The sequence below is a fragment of the Equus przewalskii genome, chromosome 14, assembly GCF_037783145.1.
Source record: "Equus przewalskii isolate Varuska chromosome 14, EquPr2, whole genome shotgun sequence".
Classification (NCBI taxonomy): domain Eukaryota; kingdom Metazoa; phylum Chordata; class Mammalia; order Perissodactyla; family Equidae; genus Equus; species Equus przewalskii.
In genome coordinates this window covers 13,181,189-13,207,153 of record NC_091844.1, presented here as the reverse complement: position 1 = coordinate 13,207,153, position 25,965 = coordinate 13,181,189, and the positions used below count along the sequence as shown (strand labels likewise).

The 25,965-nt window shown below is 47.2% G+C and overlaps 1 long non-coding RNA gene across 1 annotated transcript in view; it reads left to right on the top strand.

Annotated features, from left to right (window-relative positions):
• Positions 1–25,965, top strand: part of LOC139075695 (uncharacterized) — a 318,375-nt gene that overhangs the window by 9,233 nt on the left and 283,177 nt on the right. The window lies entirely within an intron of this gene.

Here is a 25,965-nt window from a genome sequence, read left to right as displayed (position 1 = left end):
ACTTCAGTAGCCAAATACATGTGTAATTGGAATCCTTGAAGAAGGGAAGTATGAAAAAATACTTGAAGAAATAATGGCTGAGTTTTTTTTCAAATTGATGACAAACCCACAGATCCAAGAAGTTCAATGAACGTGAGCACAAGAAACGTGAAGAAAATTATACCAATGCATATCATAATCAAATATCTTTATACTAGTGATAAAGAGGAAATCTTAAAAGCAGGAGAGAAAGAAAGACGTAAGGAAAGAAGAATAAAGGTTAACATGGCTACAGATTTCTCATCAGAAAGAATGCAAACTTTGTCAGTGGACCAACATCTATATGACTGAAAGAAAAACACTGCCAACCTAGAATTCTTTGCTTAGTGAAAGTATCTTTCAAATATGAAGGCAAAATGAAGGGTTCCACACATCATAAAATCTGAAAGAATTCATCACCAGCAGACCTCCACTATAAATATTGTTAAAGAAAGTTCTTCAAGCCTAAGGAAGATGATAAGAGATGGAAACGAGAAAGGAATGAACACTGGAAATAGTAACTTCATAGGTAAATATACATGCATACATATATATACACATAAATATACATACTTTTTTCAAATTTAGAGACCTTTAAAACAAAATTGACTACTTAAAGCAAAAATAATAGCTATACATTATGTGGTTTTCGACATTTATAGAAAAGTATGATGACAAAAGCACAAAGGCCAGGAGGGGAGAAATGAAAGTATGCTGCTATCTGGTCCTTATGTCTGTGAAGCAAAATACTATCATTTCAAGGTAGATTGGTTAAGTTAAAGATGTATCCAAAATACCCACCCTAAGGATCCACTAAAATGACACAGAGTGACAGCTATTAAGCCAACAAAAGACATAAAATGCAATGCTAAAAGGAACTCAATCCATAACAGGGCAGAAAAAGAGGAAAGGGGAAACAAGGAACAGATGGGCCAAATAGGAAACAAGACCAAGGAGAGTTGATTTAAACCCAACTGAATCCATAATCACAATAAGTGTAAATGGTCTAAACAAGTCAATTGCAACCAGTTGATTGATGGTGCTGTTGAATTCGACCAGGTCCTTGCTGATTTTCTGCCTGCTGGAGCTGTCCATTTCTGATAGAGAGGTGTTGAAGTTTCCAACTACAAAAGCGGATTCATCTACTTCTCTTTGCAATTCTATCAGTTTTTGCCTTATGTATTTTAATGCTCTGTGATTAGGCTCCAACAAATTAAGGATTGTTACGTCCTCTTGGAGAATGGACACCTTTATCATTATGACACACCTCTCTTTATCCCTGGTAATTTTCCTTACTCTGAAGTCTATCCCACCTGAAATTAATATAGCTATTTCCACTTTCTTTTGATTAGTGTTCTCACGCTGTATCTGATTCCATGCATTTACTTTCAACCTATATTTATATTTATATCTTTATGTTTAAAGTGAGTGTCTTATAGATGACGTGTACAGTCATGCACCACGAAATGATGTTTAGGTCAACAACGGTCTCTTAAGATTAGTACCATATAACCTAGGTGTATAGTAGGCTATACCATCTATGTTTGTGTAAGTGTACTCTGTGATGTTCACACAACGACAAAATTGCCTAACAATGCGTTTTTCAGAACGTATCCCTGTCATTAAGTGACGTGGCTGTAGTGGGATCTTGTTTTCGGATCCACTTTGACAATCTCTGTCTTTTAAGTGGTGTATTTAGATTTTGACATTTAAAGTGACTATGCATATAATTTGATTAATATCTACCATATTCTGTTTTCTATTTATTGCCCTTATTTTCCTTTACAATAAAGTTGTGATAAAATATGTATAACATAAAATTTATCATCTTTACCATGTTTAAAAACACAGTTCAATAGTATTAAATGCATTCATAATGCTGTGCAATCATCACCACCATCCATCTATAGAAGTCTTTTCATCTTGCAAAACTAAAACTATACCAATTAAATAACAGCTCCCCATTCCTTCCGCCGCTAGACCCTGGAAACCACCATTCTACTTTTGTCTCTATGATTCGGACTACTCTAAGTACCTTATGTAAGTTGCATCATACAGCATTTGTTTTTTGTGACTACCTTTCACTTAACATAATTTCCTCAGGTTCATCCATGTTACAGCATTTGTCAGAATTTCCTTTCTTTTTTTTTTTTTAAAGAGTGACACCTGAGCTAACAACTGTTGCCAATCTTTTGTTGTTTCTGCTTTTTCTCCCCAAATCCCCCCAGTACATAGTTCCATATTTTTAGTTATGGGTCCTTCTAGTTGTGGCATGTGGGACGCCACCTCAACATGGCCTGACGAGCGGTGCCATGTCCACATCCAGGATCCAAACCGGCGAAACCCTGGACTGCCAAAGTGGAGTGCATGAAATTAACCACTTGGCCACGGGGCTGGCCCTCCTTTCTTTTTAAGGCTGAATAATATTACATTGTATATATGGATCATATTTTGCTTATCTACTCATCTGTTGAAGGACACTTGGGCTGATTCCACATTTTAGCTACTGAATAATATTGCTATGAACATGAGTGTACAAATAACTCTGTGAGACCCTACTTTCAATTCTCTGGGGTATATGCCCAGAATTGGAATCCCTGAATCACATGGAAATTCTACTTTGAAATTTTTGAAGAACCCACCGTATTGTTTTCCACAGTGGTTATACCATTTTACATTCCCACCAACAGTGCAACTGATTATCTGTCAACTTTGTATGCTGCTATTTTGCTGAATTGATTATTCTAAGAGTTTTTTTGCAGAGTCTTTAGAATTTTCTACATATAAGATCATGTTGTCTGCAAACAGATAATTTTATTTCTTCTTTACCACCTTGAATGACAGTAGCTCATAAATAGCTTTTATTTCTATACATGAGCAATAAACAATCAAAAAGAAATTATGAAAACAATTCCATTTCAAATAGGATCAAAAAGAATAAAATACTTAGGCATTAAATTAACCATGGAGGTTAAAGACTTGCACACTGAAAACTACAAAACATAGTGAAAGAAATTAAGATGTAAATGATGGAAATACATCCCCCATGTTAATGGGTTGGAAAACTTAATACTGTTAGGATGTCAATTGTGCCCAAAGTAAGCTATAGATTCAATGCAATCCTTATCAGAATCTCAATGATATTTTTTTGCAGAAATAGAGAAACCCATTCTAAAATTCATATAGAATCTCAAGAACCCTGAATAGCCAAAATAATCTTGAAAAAAAAAGAACAAAACTGGAAGACTCATATTTCCTGATTTCAAAACTTACTACATACAAAACAGTAAGTCATCAAAACAGTGTGGCACGGGTATAATGACAGACATATAGATCAACGGAATGAAACAAAGAGCCCAGAAATAAACCTTTACATGTATGGTTAGATGATTTTTGACAAGGGATGCAAAGACTGCTCCGTGGGGCAGGACAGTTTTCAACAAAATGTGCTGGGAAAACTGGATATCCACATGCAAAAGAATGACGTTGATCTCTCATCTAACATCATATATGAAAATTAACTCAAAATAAATCAGAATCTTAAATATAAGACCAAAACTATAAAACTCTTAGGAAAAAAATAGGACAAAGCTTCAACAACATTGGACTTGGCAATCAAACCAAAGTCACAGGCCACAAAAGAAAAAATAGACAAATTGGACTTCACGAAAATTTTAAAATCTTGTGCATCAAAAGACACAGTCCACAAGGAAACCCCCAAAATGAGAGAAGATATTTGCAAACCATATATCTGATAATGGATTAACATCCAGAATACAGAGAAGAGGCCTAAAAGTCAACCTCGGAAAGGCAAACAGCTCAATTCAAAAGTGGGCAAAAAACTTGAATAGACATTTCTCCAAAGAAGACATACAAATGGCCAATGAGCACGTGAAGAGATGCCCAACATCACTAATCATTAGGGAAATGCAAATGAAAACCATAATGAGATATCACCTCACACCCATTAGGATGGCTGGTATCAAAACCAGAAAATAGCAATTGTTGGAGAGGATGTGGAGGAATTGGAACCCTTGTGCACTGTTAAGCATGAACAGATGCTCTCAATCATTAGGGAAATGCAAATTAAAACCACTAAGAGGTACCACTACACCCCTATTAGAACGGCCAAAATCAAAAATTCTTATACCAAATGTTGGTGAACATGTGGGACAACTGACACTCCCACATGTTGTGAGTGGGAATGTAAAATGTCACAGCCACTTTGGAAAATAATTGGACAGTTTCTTAAAATGTTAAAGATACACTTACCCATATACTCTGGCCATTCCCTTCCTAGGTTTGTATCCAAGAGAAGCAAAAGTACCTGCCTTTACCAGCAGCTTTATGTGTAATAGACAAAAACTAGAATAATGCAAATGTATCTCAACAGGTGAATGTAGACACAGATTGTGGTCTATACAGATAAAGATATTACTCAGCAATAAAAAGGAATCAACTATTGACACACACGCAACACAGATGCATCTCAAAATAATGATGTGGAGTGAAAGAAGCCAGACAAAATGAGCACATACTGTATGATTCCATGTATATAAAATCCTGGAACGTGCAAACTAATCTATAGTAACAGAAAGTAAATCAGCGGTTGCCTGGGGATAGAGGAAGGTGGGGAAGGGTAGGAGGAGGATGACAAAGAGGCACAAGGGAATTTTTGGGGTAACAGATACGCTCAGAGTCTTGGTTGTGGTGATGGTCTCACAATCTATACATATGTCAGATGTTACCAAAGTGTACACTTTAAATACATGCAGTTTGTTATTTGAACCTCATTAAAACTGTTAAAAGTTATACTTACAACCACTAGGGGGCAGGGAGCACTCCCCAAGTAGTCCCTGTTGGTTTACTGAACGAGGCAGCACCTGCTTCGATGGAGAAATTGATGGCTCTAATCGAAACCCAGCTCTCCTCTCAAAGAAATGCTTGCAGGTAGAAATGCTTGAGGACCACATCGGTAAGTCATTCCAATCTGAAATGCCAGACATGGGATCCCCAGGGGCAATGAGCCCCTACTGGCAACATGATTCATGTGAAGCTTCCAGCTCTGTGCCTCAAAGACCGTCTGAAAGAACCACATTTGCTTCTCTTCCTCTCACGAGGGGCTTTCAAACTTCTTTCAGCTGCATGTCACTGCATTCAAAGTGACGTTTATCACAAGAGCACAGTGTAAGTCAGGGTCCTGGGGCAGCTGCAGGAAGCACATGGGATCCAGGGAATATAGCTTGAAAGTCCGTCAACTTGCTGTGTGATGTCAGTCCAGTTGCTCAACCACTCTGTCCACCACTAGCCCCCAGTCAGCTCTGTAAAAATGAGGAATGAGCTCTACAGGACACGAGTGTTGCATGTAAGATCCACACTGCCCACCAGTGCAGCCCGGGGCCCAGATCGGCTGCTGGAGGAGGGAGGGCAGCATGTGAGCCTGGTCTGCAGAGGAGAGAGTGGTGGCTGGTGGGCTGCAGGGGACAAAGGGCAGACCAAGGGGAGGAGCCTTCTGAGACGGGCATCCTGGACTGTGGCCTGTGAGGTGGAGCAGCTTCTCTCATAGTCCAGCGCCGCTGCTGCTAGGAGGCTCATGTTTTCAGAAAAAGGCAACACTTGCCAGCAAGCGTGCGCTGGACACAGGGCAGAAGGCGCCTCCCTCTGAGCGTTCCTGGAAGCAATTAACTGTCTTCATGCTGTGACCTGAGCCAGGCAGGGCCACTCTGCTTTTTGCTTGGTGCCAAGTATTGATCCCAGATGCTCAGAGACGTGCCCATTGCTTTCATGTTGAGACCCTCATTCTCACTAGAACATTGTTTGGAGTGCACACACGTCCTGTGACTTTAATATTATTCTTACAATGAGCGTGGCGATGGCTGACATTCATTGAGCAATTGACACACACTACACAGAGTTGTAATCCACTTATGTGTTTGAACTAGTAACCCTTGAGCACTGAGATTCCCAGATTAAACAACTTGTTCAAACACAGCTGGTAAGAGGCCAGGCCAGGGTTGGCACCAAGCAGGCTGGCTCTAGTGGCCCATCCTGAAGGCCAGGCTGCCCCAATAAGTCTGGAGAAGTTCCTTTATCCAGAACCCTTTTGGGGGTAAAGGAGAAGCCCAGCTCAGAGGGTGGAGGGGAGGTCCCTGAGTTTCATAGGCCTTTAGAAAGAAAGTTCCAGGAGCCCTGAGAAGTGAAGGGATTTTCATGTAGGGTCTTCAGGGATGAGTAGGAGTTGTGTGGGTGTGTGAGGGGGCCCTCCAGGCAGAGGGACTGCAGGTGCAGGCCCACAGCACTCAGGGAACATGGCTGGTTCAGAGCCCTAGTTGGAGGCTCTGTGGGGGCGAGGCAGGACCTGAACCATCCTGAGACATGTCACTGAGGGGCTTTTGGGGAGCAGAGGGAGGAGCCATGGAAAGCCACACAAGCACCTGTTGGGTGTGCATGGCACATTGCCTAGGACTCAGGTCAGCTCTGTCTCACTCCTGCTGAGCTTGGTGCCTGGCCGTTGGGGCCGCTGCTGTCCTGGAGCCTCCCAGAGCCCCCAGGTCTCAGTATCGAGGAAGCTGCAGGTGGGCAGCACTGTGAGGATGTCCATCCTGGGCTCCCGGGGCCGTGGAGTCAGTCTTCAACTTGGACGTGGGGAGGGCAGAGGCAGGGGCATGCCCATGTTTGGGTCTAGGTTGGCTCCATCTCCAGCCTCCGGAGCATCCTCCCCACTCCCACCTTGGCAGCGGGCCTGCCACCTCCCCTTGGGCCGGAGGGCTGGACACCCTGCCAGAATGAGCCTTTGTTCTTTGTTACAGGCAGTCCCCGCCCCCGAGAAAGTCTGAGCTGCAGGGAGTTTAAGGAGGTTCTGTGCCATCCAGACACCCCTCCTGACACCGTGCTCTCTGAAGGGAGAGCGGGTCAGGAAGCCACACATGCTGTTTTCCTCTGGAACACCAGTGTCTTGTCCCCAGGTTAGGCACCCGAGTTTCAAGAGAGAGCTGAAGCCCGAGGCACCCACCCCTGCCAGAGTGAGAGGCATCCAGGAGGTGACTTCCATCAAGGGGGTGACTTGGTGGAAAGAGGCACAGAACTCTGATGACTGAGGTTGTTAAACACCATCTTTAGAAAAACCCATGAGCTTGATATGCAAGCACAAATTGCGACAGAGCGATTGGATGACAGCCCCCTCACTCAGGAGACTGGCACATCCATGGGACCCCCTGGAGGTACCTGGCTGAGCAGACAGCTATAAGCCCTTGACTTAAGGTTCACTTCTGGAAATGGTGATTCCTTGGAAAGAAAGCTGCGCCGTGCCTCCTGGGGGTCTGGGGGTGCCCACACAGCAGGGCTCTACTATTTTTGACTCCTCTTGTCCCTGGAGACCAGCTCAGTTCATGTCTAGGAAACATAAACCAGGAGACTCTCCCTTTAAGAACATGGCAGATATAACTCTCTGACAAAGGCTTAATATCCTTAATATATAAAGAACTCTCACAACTCAATCACAAAACATCAAACAACCCAATCAAAAAATGGGCTGGAGACATGAACAGACATTTCTCCAAAGAAGATATACTGATGGCCAATAGGCACATGAAAAGATGTTCATCATCGCTGATCATCAGGGAAATGCAAATCAAAACTACACTGAGATATCACCTTACACGCGTTAGAATGACAAAAATATCTAAAACCAATAGCAACAAATGTTGGAGAGGTTGCAGAGAAAAAGGAACCCTCATACACTGCTGGTGGGAATGCAAACTGGTGCAGCCACTATGGAAAACAGTATGGAGATTCCTCAAAAAACTAAAAATAGAACTACCATACGATCCAGCCATCCCACTACTGGGTATTTATCCAAAGAGCCTGAAGTCAGCAATCCCAAAAGTCCTGTGCACCCCAATGTTTATTGCAGCACTGTTTACAATAGCCAAGACATGGAAGCAACCTAAGTGCCCATCAACAGACGAATGGATAAAGAAGATGTGGTACATATATACAATGGAATACTACTCAGCTGCAAAACAGAACAAAATCATTCCATTTGCAATAACATGGATGGACCTTGAGAGAATTATGTTAAGTGAAATAAGCCAGCAAGAGAAAGATAACCTGTGTATGACTCCACTCATCTGAGGAATTTAAAACTATGGACCAAGAACAGTTTAGTGGATACCAGGGGAAAGGTGGGGTGGGGGTGGGCACAAAGGGTGAAGTGGTGCACCTACAACACGACTGACAAACATTAATGTACAATTGAAATTTCACAAGATTGTAACCTATCAATAACTCAATAAAAAAATCATATTTTGTAGAAAAAAAAAAAAGAACATGGCAGATATAACTAAAAAGTCAGGGTAGGATTTTCATCTTGCAAATGCAGCTGCTGCTGCAGAAGTTGGGGCTGACCCCAGGTTCTTAGGGACTCAACTCACAAAGACTCATGTTAGCAAACACCATAAAAGCACGTCATCCTCAGGGCCAGGGAGAGAGGCTTGGCATGGGTCCTCTCTGCCTCCTGAGGCCAGGCCTGGGAGAAGTCTCGTGGGACAGATGCCAGGGGCCCCATCAGCGTGGCCAAGGTCATTCCTTGAAGGCAAACAGAAGCCCAGGAGCCAGGTTCTCTGTGGCCCTCAGGAAACCCTTGGATGCCTCTGTTCTTTGAAAGGGGCGTTGAACCTCACTCAGGCCCTCTGTTAACGCTGGGACCACAGCCGTCTTCAGAGGAGACCCCGCAGCTGCATCCTTCCTTGTGTCCCCTTGGTGACCAGCTGTCCCACCACCTGCAGCCTCCTCCTGCCTGATGCAGTCCTGCCCTTTCCAGAGGCCCACAGAGATCTGGGTGGGGCTGCCCTGCTGGGTCCCAGCCTTCTCCTAGGGAGCAAGTCTCCCCCTCCAGCCCCCAGCTGTGCTCACCCACCACCCTGAGGGCCTTATCCCTGTTTACCCCAAGCCCATAGGCCGTGACCAGGCCACAACAGCCCCCACCCTCTGCTCCCAGGTTTGGGGAGGGCCTCTCTCCTTCCAGAGCCGTCCTGGCAGCCCTCAAACTGGCAGCCCCACCCCAAAGCTGGCAGCCTTCACAGAGCAAGAAACCACTCCCCTCACCCAGTCCGTCCGGCCCCTCATTCCCTCTGCTGAAATCAACACGACCTGGAGGAACTCCTCGTTGTGACCCTGACGGCAGGGACCACAGCTGCCAGAGCGAGTGCGTCAAAGTGCCAGAGCAGGAAAGGCCTTCACAGGATTGGGGCTGCAGGCCCTCTGAGAGCCAGGGCAGAACTTCTGAGAATGGAAACAGGAGGAGAGTCCTAAGCATTCTGTCAGGCAGGTTCTAGCAATGCAGGACAATGGTTGACAGGAGCCAGAACAAAAGGACCCTGAAGGTTCCTTGAGAAGGTAGGAGTGATTATTTCTCAGAAGCTCTGCATTGACTCAGGACCAAATACAATTTCCAGCTGGGTAAATAGGGCTTTGGGAAAAGGCTGTGAGAACAGGGGTTCGAAAGAGTTCAGAACACAGACTTTACCTCACACCCATACCTCCGGTGTCCCGTGTGCCCTGGAAATGGCGGCACTGTCAGGGCTTCTTGTGTCCTGGGATTCACAGGAACAAGTTGTGCCCTCTCAGCAGGGAGCCTGTGGGACTTTCAGTGGCCATCCGATTGAGCCTGAGAATCAGACACTCCCCAGGTCCCCCTAAATCCATAGCTTGCTCGCACCTGGGGAAGGGCCGTGAGGTTGGTGAGGGAAGGAGGGCTTGCTCATGGTGTCTTCATGGGCCTTACAGAAGGCTTTGAGACCATTAGCACATAGACCCTCCACTCAAAGTTGGGCAGGCTGAGAAATCCCCTAAGGATCCAAGAGTCAGCCTGAAAGGTGGGGGTGGAAGGGGGGAGTCCACTTGGATGGTGGCCACGGCACCCTCCTCCTCACCCCTCAGCTGTCCCACAATCAAATGGCCCACTCCGTCCCTGAGCCTTCTCTCTAAGGGAGCCCTCACAGTCAGACTGGGATGACTCAAGTCCTGGAAAGCACCCGGGCCAGCTGGTCACCCAAGAGGGGCAGTGGTGGAGGGGGGTGACAGCCTGCACAGTGGCCAGGGCAGCAGCCACCCAGCTGCTCATTAAGTCAAAGGCCACTGCTGGCTCAACGGTGGTCCCCTCCCAGGATTTCCCAGACTTTCCCTGGATGAAAGGCTCTGTTTAAAATTTTAAAAATAAAAAATAAAAATCACAGATTGGCCCCTACCCAAGACACATATAATCGTAGGTGCACTTCTAGTAACTGTTGGTAGAGAACAATAAAACCTATAGAGAGCTGCTCTGAGGTCATAGTGTTTTTAAATGATGTTCTATTGCGGGCATCACAAACACATCCACGCATATTTGAAAAACAGCACTGACGAGTGCAGAGGTGCTTGGGCCACAGATGGACGCTCAAGTCCAGTCCCCAGGGTCCTCAGGGTGGGAGCCACAGGTGTGTGAAATCAGACTCCCCTGCCTCCCCCAGGGAGAGTGGGTTGGGCAGTGTGCAACAGACACACATCCCTGCTTCCAGCTGGAACTGGCACAGAGGACCCAGCTGTATGGTCCGTGGAGTCCGTGGGGTCCATGTGATCTCTAAAAGCTTCTGTGTACCCCTAGATCTCAGTGGTGATGAGATTGAGGCCAGGAGCTTCCAGTAACTTCTGAGTCAGTGGTTCCCAAACTTGGCGGTCCATAGAATCCTCTAAACAGCTTGTTAAAGATGCAGGTTCCTGTGTCCATCCCAGGGCAACTGTATCAGAATCTCCAGGGCTTGGGACCAGGGCTGTATTTTTTAAAACTCCCCGAGTCCAGGCAGGACCAGAAAAGAAAACGACATCAATCCCACACATGTATCCAGACGCCCAAATCCCGAATTAATGATGGCACACGTAAAAAACGTTCCATCATTACCATGTTGGACACTGCTGAAATGAGGAATGAGTCTCCTCTCTGGGTGAGGCCTTCCTTTGATTGCTTTGGTCTCAGGGAGATAAAGTTTGAAGACACCAAGAGATGGAGACCAGCTAAAGAGCTGCTCATCCCCAGCCACATCTCTACCAAGGGTACAATTTATCTCGAGCCTGAAGATCTTGGACTCCAGAGCTGGTGGCTCACTTGGTCCTAGGTGTGGACACAGAAGGTTTGTTTGAAATCCATAGCCAGGCCCAGAGGGTGTGACCAGGTGGGGAGTGTTCTGAGTACTGGCTTCTATCCCTTAAAGCAGAAATCATGGGTCTGGATCACAGCCTGGCTCAGCTCCTTCCTCCTTCAGGACCTGAAGGGTGCAACTCTTCACTGAACAATACGCAAGATATTTGTGCCCCTATGTTCACTGCAGCTTTATTCACAATGGCCAAGACATAGAAACAACGTAAGAACCCATCAACAGACGAATGGATTAAGAAGATGTAGTTTATATATGCAATGGAATACTGCTCAGCCATAAGAAAAGTTGAAATCTTGCCATTTGAGACCACATGGATAGACCTTGAGGGTATTACGCTAAGCAAAATATGTCAGGGGGAGAAAGTCAAATATCGTATGATCTCACTCATAAGTGGAAGAGAAAACAACAACAAACAAACACATAGACACAGAGATTACATTGGTGGACACCAGAGGGGCATGGGAGACGAGGGAGGGAAAAGGAGTAAAAGGGCACAGGTGTACAGTGACAGATGGCAATTAATCTTTTGGTGGTGAACGATGCAGTCTACACAGAAATCAAAATATAATGATGTGCGCTTGAAATTTATATAATGTTATAAACCAATCTTACCTCAGTAAAAATAAATAAGTAATAAAAGCTAAAAAAATGAAATAAGCCCAATCTCCGAAGACTGATCCATCAGGGGAAGCGTGCAGACCTACATGATGCTGCTCCCTGAGCTTATCTTCCAGGAAGGAGGCTCACAGATACTGGTGAAATTTGCCTGAGACCATGGGCCCTGATTTATTCTTTCTGCCTGCTCCCCTGAGAAGGAGAAATCATCATGTGATGGGGTCAGAGTGTGCATAAAGCTGCCAGAACAATGGCTGCAGCATTGGTTCAACAATAGTCGATAAATGTATTCAGTAGAGCAACAGTTTAAAAGTGGAAAACCTTGAGATGTCTCCAAGAGAGGGCAGAAAAACTGATCAAAGTTACATCCACTCTTGATAAAATCTCTTGCAAACTAGGAGTAGAAGGGAACTTCCTTCCTGTAATAAACAGTACTGACCAGAGTAAACCTGGCTCTTAATGGTGAAACCTTAGGAACATTCCTTCCATTCCAGGACAGAACAGGACATGCATGCCTGCTCCTCCAGCATTCGGTTCTGTCCTGGGGGTTGACCAGCAAAGCAAGACAAGAGGAGGAACAGGAAGGAACAAAGCAGACTTCGCTTACAGGGGACATGATTGTCCACCTAGATAGTCCAAGAAGGTCAATGGACAGACTCTTAGAGTGAGCACAAGGGAGGGTCAAGGTGGTCAGATGCAGGTGACCTCATGGGAAATCATCGGGTGGCCAGTGCTCCAGAACGGCCAGTCAGAAAGAGTAACATTACTCTTTTTCAGTCATGACAGAACACAAATTATAAAGGACACAGGAACACACGCAACAAAAAATGTGCAAGATTTTTAAAGGGAAAACAGTAAATCTCTACTGAAGGTTGAAAACATCTTGTTCAAACGGAGACACATGGCGTTCATGGATGAGGGACTCGGCAGGCAGTTGTGTATGTGGATCTGGAGCTTGGGAGACAGGTAGGTGATAAATGGACTGTGGGTCACTGGCATGGGTCTCAGTGATTTCTCCAGGGAAGAATGTGGACACAGGGGGGAGAGAAGATGGCCCCAGATGGAGTGCTGAAGGTTACCAAGCCAGAGAAATAGGTGGGAGACCAGGACAGTGTGAGGTCAGTGAAGCCCAGGAAGGAAGCAGTGTCAGGGAGGGAGGCCCACTGGCATCAGATGCTGGTGAGAGGTCAGGAAGAGAGGGGTTGATGGGGCTCATTGTACTTGGTAAGGAGGAGTTAACTAGTGACCTGGGAAGGAGCAATTTTCTGAGGAATCATGGGATCAGAAGCCAGATTGCAGTGGATTGAAAATAAAAAAGAGTTCTTGGGTAGGTAAATATGGCAGATTAAATGTACAAATCTACTTTAGTGCTTTCTTGAAACTACACTCAAATGATAGTAAAGGTTGTTTTTAAAAGGCATAAACCTACAAAGACAGGAATAATGAGAGTAAAGAACAAGAAAATTTTGAAAGCTGGAAATCAGATGGAGGCCTATAACCGGTTTTTCAGATCTTAAAGCCCCCTGGATCCTGAGCAGGCAGTAGGGAAAGCCAACCCAGACTGTAATACAGAATCCGCAACAAGCTCAGGTGTTGTTGACACTGGGCACTCTAGAGGTTGGGCTGAAGAAGGAGTCTAAAATAAGAATGGAAGATGTGTAATAAGGAGTAAGATCCGCCACATTCCCTCTTCACAAACAAATGGCAAGCAATAGGATATATCGGAGTATGTGAGGAAGACATTTGGTGTAAACCTGATTTGGCCTGATCTTGCTTTTCCAAAAGGACCTGATGTTTTGATATTTGACGTTCCAAAAAGGCCGTTGAGCATGCCTTTATCTGCTTTAAGCATTTGCTATGTCCCAAAGACAATAACAAATGCCCTTAGGATAAAGATGCAACTTCCCCCACATTGGCATTTCCTTAAGGATAACATCTTTCCCTAGGCTAGAGATTGATTGCTGCGCCCACCCTATGACCACCCAGCTTGAGACAACAGACTTGCTACTTTGCTATGTCCACAGAGACAGCAGACCTACCTGCTGTGTCCATCACTCGCTGAGCAGACAGAGCAGTCTCATGACTATTGTAAAAGGGACATTTCAATCATGTGAAACATGCTCTTTGAGGGTATATAACCACTCTGTACACCCCACTTCTTTGGTGCCCTTCCTTTCTTGGAGAAGGAAGGCCCCAAGCTAAGCTAATCCTCATATCTGGCTCATAATAAACTCACCTCAATTTTCATTTATAGATTGGTTATGTATTATTTTTGTTGACATTCCTCTACCCCATATAGCTGGGAGATTTCTCTGGAGATAGTGAATCAAGTCCTGCTCCCAGGACGCAGCTCCAACCCTCTCTGTGGACTCAGGGACACAGGGGCGTCCAGGAACATCCCTGCTGGATGCTCTCTTGCTGGGCTCCCACAGGGCAGGCCGCCAGCCTTTCCCCATCAGGCTGGAGAGTGGAAGAGGCTGCTCTGGGGAATGTGACCAGAGAAGAGGACAGACTCACAGGTAGTGACATTAGAGATTCCTTCACTGACAGCTTCTGGATCACCCTAGAGCGATGCTCCAGGAAAGCCCTGCCTCGCGCTCAGGATGCCAAGCAGCATTTAGACCACACTTTAACTATGGGTGTCACACAGAGAAAACTGCAGGTCCAGATTGATTCAACCAAACAGTTAAAGAATAAATAACACCAATCCTACACAAATGTGGAAAATGGAAAAGGAGGGAAAACTTCCCAACTCATTTTATGGGGCCAGCCTTATTATCCTAACTCCAAAACTAGACAAACACATTACAGGACAAGAAAACCAAAGACCAATAACCCTAATGATCAAAGACATGAAAATCTTTGGCAAAATATTAGAAAGTTGAATTCAGCAAAATGTATTTTTACATAAAAACATTAGAAATACACCATGACTAAGTGGATTTCCTCCTAGGAATGAAAAGTTGGTTTAACATTAAAAAAAATAAAATGGTGTAATTTAACATATTAACAGAATTTTTAAAAACCACATGAGGCAGATGCAGAAAAGCCTTTAACAAAATCTGGTAAAATTCAACAACTCTTCATGATAAAATCTCTCAGAAAATTAAAAATAAAAGGAAATTTATTCAACCTGATAAAGACCATCTGTGAAAAATCTGCAGCAAGTATCATATTTAATGGTGAAAGACAGAATGGTTTCTCTCTAAGATTGGAAATAAAGCAAGAATGCCCACACGCACCACATCTATTCAACTGGTTTTAGCCAGTGTAATAAGGCAAGAAAAAGAAATACAGACATCCAGATTGAAAAGGAAAAAATAAAACTGTCATTATCCACAGATGATATGGTTGTATACATATAAAATCCTAAGGAATCTATGAAAAACTACTAGAACTAATAAGTGAGCTTAGCAAGATCATACAAGATCAATACACAAAAATCAATAATATTTCTATATAGCACCAAACATTTAAAAATTAAAACTAAAAACATCATTTGTGATAGGACAAAGAGGAAGAAAATTAACAATATATGTAAGATATGTGCCTAGAAAACAAAACATTGCTAAGAGAAATTAAAGAGATTAAATAAATAGATGTACCACTTTAAAGGTTAGAAAACTTTCAGGCTTTTTTGCTGATATTGACAAAAAAATAATACGGAAACGTAAAGGACCTAGAAGAGCGAAAACAATTTTGAAAAAGAAGAAAAAGGGGGGCTTACGATACCTGACTTCAAGACTTATTATAGGAGTAAAATAATCAAAACAGTATGGTGTTGGCAAAAGGATAGACACAGAGATCAATGGCACACACAAGAGATCCAGAAATAGACCTACATGTATATGGTCGACTGATTCCTGACACAGGCTCCAAGGTAATTCAGTGAGGGAAAGGATAGTCTTTTCAACATGCAGTTCAGGAACCCTTGGATGGTCATATGGGAAAAAATGGATCTTGACCCTGCTTTAGACTACATAACAAAATTAACTCAAAATGGATCATAAACCTAAATATAAAAGTCAGTGTTTGTGGTGACTTCATAGAATGCAACTACTGCAAATAGTGAAAACCAAATCTATATATCTGATATACATACACAAACACACATATATAGACACAGCCCAAGAGAAGATGTGCAGAAGATTTCAACACACACTTCACAAAGGAAGACACACAAATGTCCAATAAGCACAGGAAGCGTTATCTGACATCGTTAGTCAGTAGGAAAAGGCATATGAGAATCTCAAAGGGATACCACTACGCACCCACGAGAATGGCTAAAATTTAAAAAGACTGACAATATCAAGAACTGGTGAGGCTGTGGAAGAACTGGAACTCTCACACATTTCTGTGGGAGTGTAAAATGATACAACCGTTTTGGAAAACAACTAGGTTTTTACCCAAGAATAAAGAAAACATATGCCACACAAAGACAAAGCTTTACTCATGATATCTCAAGCTGAGCCAACACAAATGCCCATCGACAGATGAATGGATAAACAAATGATGACATATTCATACAATGGGATACTAGGGAAAAAGAGCAATAGAAGGAACGAACTGCTGAGAACTCGGCAATAAGGATGAATTTCACACACATCATGCTGAGCCGAAGAAGTCAATTGCAAAAGAGTACATTCTGTCAGCTTCCTTTTACATGAAACTCTAGAAATGACCAATCTCATTAATAGTGAGAGAAAGCAGATTCATGGTTGCCTGGGCTGAGGGGTGGGAATGGTCAGGAGGATTGGAAGGGGCCCGAGGATTGTTTCTATGTGTTGAAAATGTTCTGTATTTTGACTGTGCTGATTGTTACATAGGTGTACATACTGGTCAAACATATCAAAATGTATGTGCAAAATGGGGACATTTTATCGTCTGTGAATTATAACTCAATAAAGTTGGTTTAAAAACATGAGCTAACAACTACAGACTAAGAAACATCTCAAGAGTGCCTCTAACATGAAATAGAGAGGCCACACAAAGAGAAAAGGCAACTTGGGGAAAAAAAGAGATTGTAAAGGGAGAAGAAAGCGTCCACAAAATTATTAATATCCTCAGAGAACAAAAGAAGATAACAGATCCATGAAGCAAGAGAAGATCGCCTTAAAAAGGAAAATCAGAGCACGAAGGAAAGCTCTTGAAAATTAAAAAAAAATAGTAAAGTAACAGTAAAAGTGAAAAACCCAAAAGAAGGGTTGGATGAAAAAAGTGAGGTTCCTCCTAGAAAGTAGAGCAAAATGACAGAGATGAAAAATGGGAAAGCAAGGAAGTCTGAAGAACCAGTTCAGAAATTCTAATACCCAAATAATCAAAGTTCTGAAAAAGTACAGAAAAAAAGAAAGGAGAGGAAATCATCAAAACACCCACAGAGCAAGACGGGAGAGACGAGGGAGCACGCAGGGGACGATGAGGGGACGGCTGGGCACCAGGTGTCGAGGGGACCTACGCAGACTGGAAGGCTCTGGAGGGACTTCTTCAGGAGGAGGAAACTGACAGAATAGCTGATGCGTCTGACAATCTGGAGAGAGACCGAGGAAACTGCCACCGTATTCGGGTTGAATTAATGATCAATAAGTAGAAAAAATAAACCCCTACCCTTAACAATAGACACAAAACAAAAAACCACAGACAATTATTAACTGTATGAAAAATAAAACAGTAAACCTAAAGAAAGGGAAGGCACCATGGCACACTGGCGGCTCATCTCCCAACAGGTGAGGAGCTGGCTCGGAAGTCTGGCTGTGAGGGAGAAGAGCAGGACTCATGCAGGGGCTTCCCTGTGGTTTGGTTTGACTGGGTTGTTGTTAGTTTCTTGGGTTTGGTTTTGCTGTTTCTTTGTTGATGCGTTTTGGTTGGTGTTGGCATTGGCATTGTCCTGAGGAGGCAGGTATTTGAGAACATGCTATGGTGGGAGCCCCAGCGGGGAGCAGGGCAGCCACTGAGGACTGGGGCTGGGGGAGTGTTGGAAGGAGTCCCGGGGTCTGGGAGTGTGGAGAGCAGCAGCGACCTCGGGCAGGGGGAGGGCTCCACGTGACCAGGAGGACGGAGGTAGGTTTGTATGGAGGGAGGGACGGGGCGGGAAGAGGAGCCCAGGAAGGACAAGGCATGGGGAAGGTCCTCTGGTGGGCTGCTTCCTCTTCCTCTTCTTTTTTTAATATATAGAAGTAGGAGGTGAGGTCACTGGCTGTGCTGGAGGGGGTGACCAACAGGGGCTGGAGGGGAGACGTGAGTCTCAAATCAGGTGATGGCTGGGCCTCCACTGCTGGCTGAGGGCCTGCTGAGGTCAGAGGAAGGGAGGGCGGTGGCAGACGCACCAGCTCTGCCAGTCACAGAGTTCTCAGCACTCTGGGTGGGAGGACAGAGAGAAAGAGAGCCCTCTCTACCTGACAGGGAGGAAGGAAGGGTCCAGGTGCCCACCCTCTGGGCAGGTGACAGGAGAGTGGTCTTGAACTTCATCTTGTTCCTACTGCTGATATGGAGCCCCAGAGGAAGACAGAAATTAGACCGCAAACCCCCATCTGCCCTCGTGGTCATGCCAAGGAAAGGAGGGGGTCTCTATCCATCCTCGCGCCGGTCACCTCTCCCAGCCACCTGCCACCTCACAGGCCCTGACAGCCTCAACAGCCACATCTGCTCTTCCTCACAGCTGTCTGGGAAACAATTTCTCTGGACCCAAAGAGACAGAGTTTGCTTAAGCAAGCTGGGGGTTTCCTCCTTCTCCTCACAGATTGGGGGGTCCACTCCCTGTGGGCTGTTCTCCCCTGACAGCAGGAATAACATGCTCACTGAGAAGAAAGTTTCAGGGCACAAAAGAGCCGGGTTCTGGGGCCTGAGACACACCGTGAGAGGCTTCCTTGAGGTTCTCCAGGGCTTCCTGCTAAACTGCCAGCATCTTCAGGACCAGCAGCCCTTTGAAGCCCCAGAGGGGATGGGGGCAGCTGAGAACCTGCATCCAGCCGGGCCTGGGGACGGGGGAAGTGGGGAGACCAGTGCTCAAGGGAGGAGGGAACATGGGGGACACATTAGTCTTTGGGACGCTTCTTCTCGATCCCTCCATCACCCTCTCCCCCACCTTCCTGCCCAGTGAGGAGAGAACCCCTGCTCCTTCCATTCCAGCCTGGGCTGTGCCAGAGCACAGAGGGCACCCTGTGAGGATACCCCCTAAAAGGGTCAAGCATTCTTTGCCTGTTAGCATCAGGGGCCAGAGATCCGCTGGACTCAGGTAAATGAGGTGAAGGGCATGGTGGCCCTAGCGGGGCATCTGGCCGACAAGGCTGGCGTGCTGGGCATGCTGTCTCTGGTGCATTCCTGTCATTGTTTGCCCAAGGCAGGGCACAAGCCGAGAGTGGGGGCCCCAGCCCTGCTTCTAGAGTGAGAGATCCGTGGAAATATGCGGTTTGTCCACCTGCACTTCCCCTGCTGGCTGCCCCTTCCTGGCCTGGGTGATTGGAATGAGTCCTAGGAGGGGCCCTCGGGGCCATTTGTTTCCTCCTCCTTCTGCCACAGCCCATCCTGGGGGCTGAGCAGAGCCCCTGGGTCCTGCTGGCCTGCCTCTATCCTGTTGGGCGTGGGTATGGATGAGCATCAGCAGAGAACCGGTCAGGGCATCTGCCTGGGAGGTGGGGGATGAGAGGGGGAGCTTGCAGGCCTAAGGAGCAGAGGCTGGGGGTGTGGAGAGCCAGGATAGCCAGGAGCTGGAGCTGGCTGGGGATGGGGACAGCTCCCTGGAGGATGTCGCATACCAGCTGGGCAGGGTTTAGGCTGGTGAATGACATTGTCATCACCATCACTGACATTCACGATACACTGAAGGTAGAATGTGCTGGGTGATTTGTGCATGATGCTCCGGGACAGCCGTGCCGTCACTGTAGGTGCTGGTGGATGTGTGTCCTGTGTGATCCACAAGATTGTCATCAGGTCTAACCCCAACACTGGAGGACACAGGGTCCCCCATGGGCCACAGAGTCTGGGCACTGTGTCCTCACACTCACAGGGTGGCTCTTCCCCACCCCAGCCATGTCCTCAGTGCAGGTCGCTAATTCAGTCCCTCTCTCTGTTCAGCCTCAGTGTAAGTGCAGAAAGCAGGGGCGTAATCTTCAAAGAGGAGGGCACAACACCCTGGAGGTCCAGCCATGTTGTCGCAAAGGGCAGCATGTCCTTCTTTTTATAGCTGAACGGTAGTCCACTGTGTGTATATACCACATTTTCTTTATCCATTCCTCTGTCAATGGACACTTAGGTTGTGGACACCAGGTCTTGGCTATTGTGAAAAATGTGGGGTGCAGACATCTCTCTGGGATAGTGATTTCCTTATGCTGAGTGAGATGAGTCAGACAGAGAGAAAAATACTGTGTGATCCCACCATGTGTGGAATCTAAAAGAAAAAAAAAACTCACAGAAACAGAGATCAGATCTGTGGTTGGCAGAGTTTGGGTAGTGGGTGGGGGAACTGGGTGAGGGGGATCAAAAGATACGAACTTCCAGTTATAAGATGAACACGTTCAGGGATGGAATGTGCAGCATGACGACTACAGCTGACAACACTGGTCTGTATATTGGAAAGTTGCTAAGAGAGTAGATCTTAAAAGTTCTCACCACAAAGAAAAAAACTAGTAACTACATGAGGGGATGGATGTTAACTAGACCTATTGTGGTGATCATTTCACAGTACATACAGACACCAAATCAGTAATGTTGCCCACCTCAACCTTATTCAATGTTATCTGACAATTGTATCTCAATAAACCTTGGGAAAGAGCAGGACAGTAGGGGCAGGAAGCCGAGTGGGCAGTGGCAGAGGAGGGTCCCTGAGGTGGAGGCCCGGCTCCAGCACTAACCTACTGGGTGCTCTGCAGGAGTCTCTGGGCCTCTGGGGCCCCCTGTTCTTCATCGGTAATGTCCCTGCTCTCTCCCAGCACTGCTGTCCCCGAGGAGGTGAGGCTGCTCAGGCCCAGGTGACAGAGGGGCCAAAGGGCCTGGTCGGATGACCCTGACCCTCTCTGGCCCTCACGGTGCACCTCACTGAGTGGTCAGAGGGCTCTGGCAGAAATGGTCTCCTTCCCAAGGGACTGAAGTTGGTTTACCAGATGGGGCCATTTTAACCTCTGACATGGTTGATTAAACTTTCAGTTCTGTGAGGAAAAGCAAAACTATCTATCCAAGTTTATGACACTGTCAGGGACGTGGCTGATGAATCCTGAACACAGAGTGAATAACCATTGTCTGCCCAGGGTAGAAACTTCAGGATCATTCTAGACCTTTCCCTGCTTTGTTCCCATAACGATGACCACAGCTGGCACGTCCTCAGCCTTCCTTGGTCTGCGGCTGACCTGAACCGAGTCCTTGAATCCTCCAACAGCCCAAGAGGCAGGATGGCTATTCCCGCTCAGCAGGCAAGGGAGCTGAGCTGAGAGAGGCGCACACTCAGGCGGCTCAGGGGTCCGCAGAGGCCCCTCCACTGGCTCTCAGTTCCCCAGCATCTGGTCAAGTCTGTCCCCTCCCCCAGCCCAGCCTGTCTGCCTGTCCCACTGCTGCAGCCCACCCACAGTGTCTCTCACCTGGCCAGCTGCCACTGTCCCACAGGCAGTCCCCGCAGGTGACCCTGGGTACACGCCAGGCCGCAGCCTCGCCTTCAGGGCACCTGGGCCTCGTAACCTCCTGAGCCCTCCCCTCCCCACCCGCCTGGCTGGGTCACTGCCCTGCTCTGCCTAGGAACGTCCTCCCTGCCTTCTCTGCCTGGCAGAGCCCCTCATCCCAGACACTCCTCCCAGGAGGGTGAGCTCCTGGCTGGGTTTCCTGACACTCTTTGTGTGCCCTTTGGAAGCTTCAGTATCATGTGTCAGTGTTGTGAGTGTTGTGGGTGTGAAGGACTGGGGCATGTCTGTGCCCCCTGCTCTCAGAGGCACAGAGACCCTGTCACAGTGAGAGGTGGCACATGACAGGTAACTTCGGTGCTCTGTAACCAGACCCTTGGAAATCACCCTTACTCGCTGTGTGACCTAGGGTAAATCATTGAACCTCTCTGTGCCTCTGATTCCTCATCTGAATGCTACCCACCCCGCATGGCTGTCACAGGGGTTGAGTGAAGAAGTACAGCACCTCCAGCAGCCCCGGGCACCCAGTGCTGTTGGGGGGTCCCGTCCCCGGGTGTCAGCCTCCTCGCGGGCTCTCACGGACAGTGTGTGGGCTGAAGGAAGTCCTGGAAGCTGAGCGCTCTGCGTGGACCTCACCTCTCAGGGCCATCTGTAGATCCTGCACTGGGACTGTCCCCACGTTACTGTGAGAGACGAAAGTGGTCCCAGCCGGGAGCCACGGGTCTGCCTGCAGCGCCCCTGCTCTTAGAGGCTGCCGTGACCGGGGACGATGGGGACGGAACACAGGCCTCTGAGTCACAGAGAGTGGGGAAGTCACTGTAAATCTGTTTTTCCAAATCATGTTATTTTAAATGCTCTGGGCCGATGCCCACGTGAGCAGGGACACTCGAGGCTAGAAGCGCTTTGTCCCCTGAAAGGCCCCATTGTGACCCCGAACTGGTCCCGAGTGATTCCCGGAACAATAGGCCCTTGTGTGGGCCCCGCAGGCCTGCTCACTCCGCCCCCGGCTGGCGTGAGAATCCTCTGCTCCTCTGTAAGGTCAGCACAGGAGCCTTAAACCCCCATTCGGGCTGCTGCTGGGTTCTGATCAGAGATGCTTCTTAGAGTTTGGTTCTGGGATGTCGATGAAGCTCAGCTCCTGTAAACTGCGTCCTCTCCAGGAGAAGGGCAGGTCCAGTGGGACCGACTGTGAGCAGAACAGGGGCCAGCGGGCTGGTCCCAGAGGAGGACTGCATGTGGATGAAGCCCCTCCCAGGCCACCCTGCCCTGCCCTGCGAAGGCCACCAGGAGAATGCCCCCAGGAGGTGCCCCAGAGCCCCATGAACAAGGGGGCCCCAGCCACTGCAGTCACAGACGACAGCCTCCAACACGTCCTGGGTGGACGAGACCCACAGCTGCCTCTCGCTGTGGGCCCTCCCCTGACGCACACCCTCAGCACATATTTGTGGGGACTGTGGTTTGTTCTGTCCTGCAAGCTTTGGCTCTTGGTCACAAAAGAGACACCAGCTTCTTCCTGATCCTTTCTCAGGCCCATGCAGGCATTCAGCTCTTTGTTCCAGGAGCTTAAAACACCCAGTTACTCATCTTCTTTACAAAGCATCAGCTGGTCTGGGTGGGCCTTTGGCTTTGTGGAAGCTGCAAAGTGGAACTCGGCAGCTGCCTGAACTGGCATTGTCGTGACTTTGCAGCTCACAGCAGCCAGCCCCTTTACAGATTTTGTTTTTTCCCTTTTTCTCCCCAAAGCCCCCGGGTACATAGTTGTATATTCTTAGTTGTGGATCCTTCTAGTTGTGGCATGTGGGACGCCGCCCCAGGATGGTTGATGAGTGGTACCATGTCCGCACCTAGGATTCAAACCGACGAAACACTGGGCCGCCTGCAGCGGAGCCCGCGAACTTAATCACTCGGCTATGGGACCAGCCCCAGCCAACCCCTTTCAATAAGGACCTGGATTTGGCCACGTGGTCTGCTGCTGACCCTGCCAGTGGTCTAGAGCTGTCCCAGCCTGGCTTCATCTCCCCCTGAAGGCCTCTGTCCACTGGCATCAGGTCTACTGCAAGGTCTCTTGCCACTGTCACTTCCTGAGAGGCTGGAGGACAGACCCACATGGGGACAGGTCTGGGGTCCCTAAGACAGTAAGTGAGCACAGGGCCCCAGGGACAAAGGGAACAGGCACTAAATCCAGCTCCAGTTCTCCCCAGCTGAGTCTGTCTGCTTCCTCACCTGTAAAAGGACAGTAGTGGCATCTCCTGTGGCCACAGGGAGGATGACAGGAGGCTCTAGATATATGTCTTATGCAGTGCATGAGCCAAGGCAAGAGCTCCAAAAATGGCAGGCAAGGTGGTTACGCAGGTGCAGACGTGGGTCTTTTGAGCTGTTGTGGTTGGTTATTGATGCTTCCTTACCTTTGGCCCAAGTCAGGGCCACCAAGCAGGCAACATCTAAGGAATGTCCCACTTGCCCTTGGTGTGCCACAAAGCTATGCCCCAGAGGCTCCCTCCTGCCCAAGACCCAGAGGCAGAGAGGTGAGGCATGCCGGCCACAAGAAACTGGGGGCCAGACACCATCTCAAATCTCAAGGGACCAATGGTCCCAGCACACAGTAGGTGTTCACTTCTCAGCCCATTCTTTGAAGTCTGATACATTTAGGATATTGCCCAGCAGGCTCCTTAAATGCCCTTTCCCCAACCCCTTCCTCCCCAGGCACCTGGGCTTCCCGGGGGCAGTGCCCCAGCCGGAGGCCTGCTCATCAGCCAGTACTTGAACTTGCAAACACTCCCCAAGGAGCTGGATGCAGACAGATCTGAGCTACGAGATGCATGAGCAAGGGATCTGGACCAGGACAGGTTGGGGGAGAAGGGTGGTCTGGGGGAAGGAAAAGCAAGACCAGGAGAGTGTGTTTGTGTGTGTGTTTGTGTGTGTGTGTGTGTGTGTGTGAGGAAGATTGTCTCTGATCTAACATCTGTGCCAATCTTCCTCTATTTTATATGTGGGACACTGCCACAACATGGCTTGATGAACACTGTGTTGGTCCACGCCCAGGATCCAAACCTGTGAACCCCGGGGTGCTGAAGCAGACTGTGCAAACTTAACCACTCCACCACTGGGCCATCCCCAAGAGGACATTTTTTGAGGCTGCCTATCCCAGTAACATCCAAGGAGAATAGGATGCAAATCAACCTGAAATGAAACTGAAAATTTCAGTGACTCAGGATGGGAGGAAGGAGAGAGCCATGTCAGGGCATCATCTGCAAAGCCTTCGACTAAAAAGCTTTTGTCCTGAGACCAATTTGCAACTCAAAGAGAAAATGGAGAAACACCATATCAAACTTTCTTTAGAAAGAACGTTAAAAATTTCAAAACATTGAGAAATGCTTGGGAAATTCAACCAGTCCTTGGCCTTTGGTTTCCTTTTTTGGATGAGAGTCAACAATGTGCCTGTAAGGGGTAAAGGGGCAGATATGTGTGGGGACAAATAAAAACTAGACTATTTTATTGGTAGTGAACACAATGCAGTCTATAAAGAAGTCGGAATATAATGGTGTACCCCTGAAATTTACACAGTGGCATAAGCTCGTATGATGTCAATAAAATAAGCGAAAATGAAAAAAATTGCACCTCTGTTAGCATCACGGTTCTGGTACACCACGATGCCATGAGGCAGTTTGGTCAAAAAAATGAGACTTCCCTCGATCAACACTTGATTGCAAATTTTGTGAAACACGTGACCAAGTTCCTATCATTTCTTAATTTGTACTTTCATTTTTGAGGATAAAGCCCCAATCAAACGTTTAGCTTCTAGTTTACAATGAAGTTTTTACTTAAATTCTGTTTTAAGTGGACTCACTAAAAGTGGCCCTTTTCTGGAATAATTATCCTGGGATAACAAAGGACATCCTGGAGATGCCACTGAGACTCAGTTTAGTCATGGGGTCCCCAAGGTGGAAGGGAAGGAAAATGTCAACTAGTTAAACCTCTGCCTGAGGCTGGAAGCTTTGCCCTCATGGCCCCGAGCCAGAGGTCAGCCAGCCCTGCCCGTCTGCCTCCACGGCTGGGGGCTGACCAGTTTCTGAGGCTGCTGGTCTGGAGCCCCAGCTCTGGGACATCACGGATTCTTCGAGTGAAGGGATGAAGGAGCATTTCATGCCAGGAGCTGACTCTCAGGATTCCTCACTGAGCGCCCCCTTCCTATTATCTCCTCTCCTTTCAACCCGGGCATCTCATCCCCGAAACATGGCACTCAGCACTTGTCACCTCACTTCCTGTCACTCTGCAGTCTGGTCCCCTTTCTCCCCTATGGAGTGGCCCAAGGAAATTCTAAACACAGTTTATTATCCAAATCACTAACTGGAACAGAACACACAGCCCACTGCCCAGAACATCTCTGATCAGCTTCACAGAGTGAGAGGACACTTCTGCACCTGGTTTCTTGTGGCTTGAGGACTTTCTAATTGAGCACAGACCTCTTTGTCTTGTAGGAAAAAGAAGAGACCCTAAGACTGTTAAGTGGCGAGTTTCCAGAGAGGTGAAGCCATCTG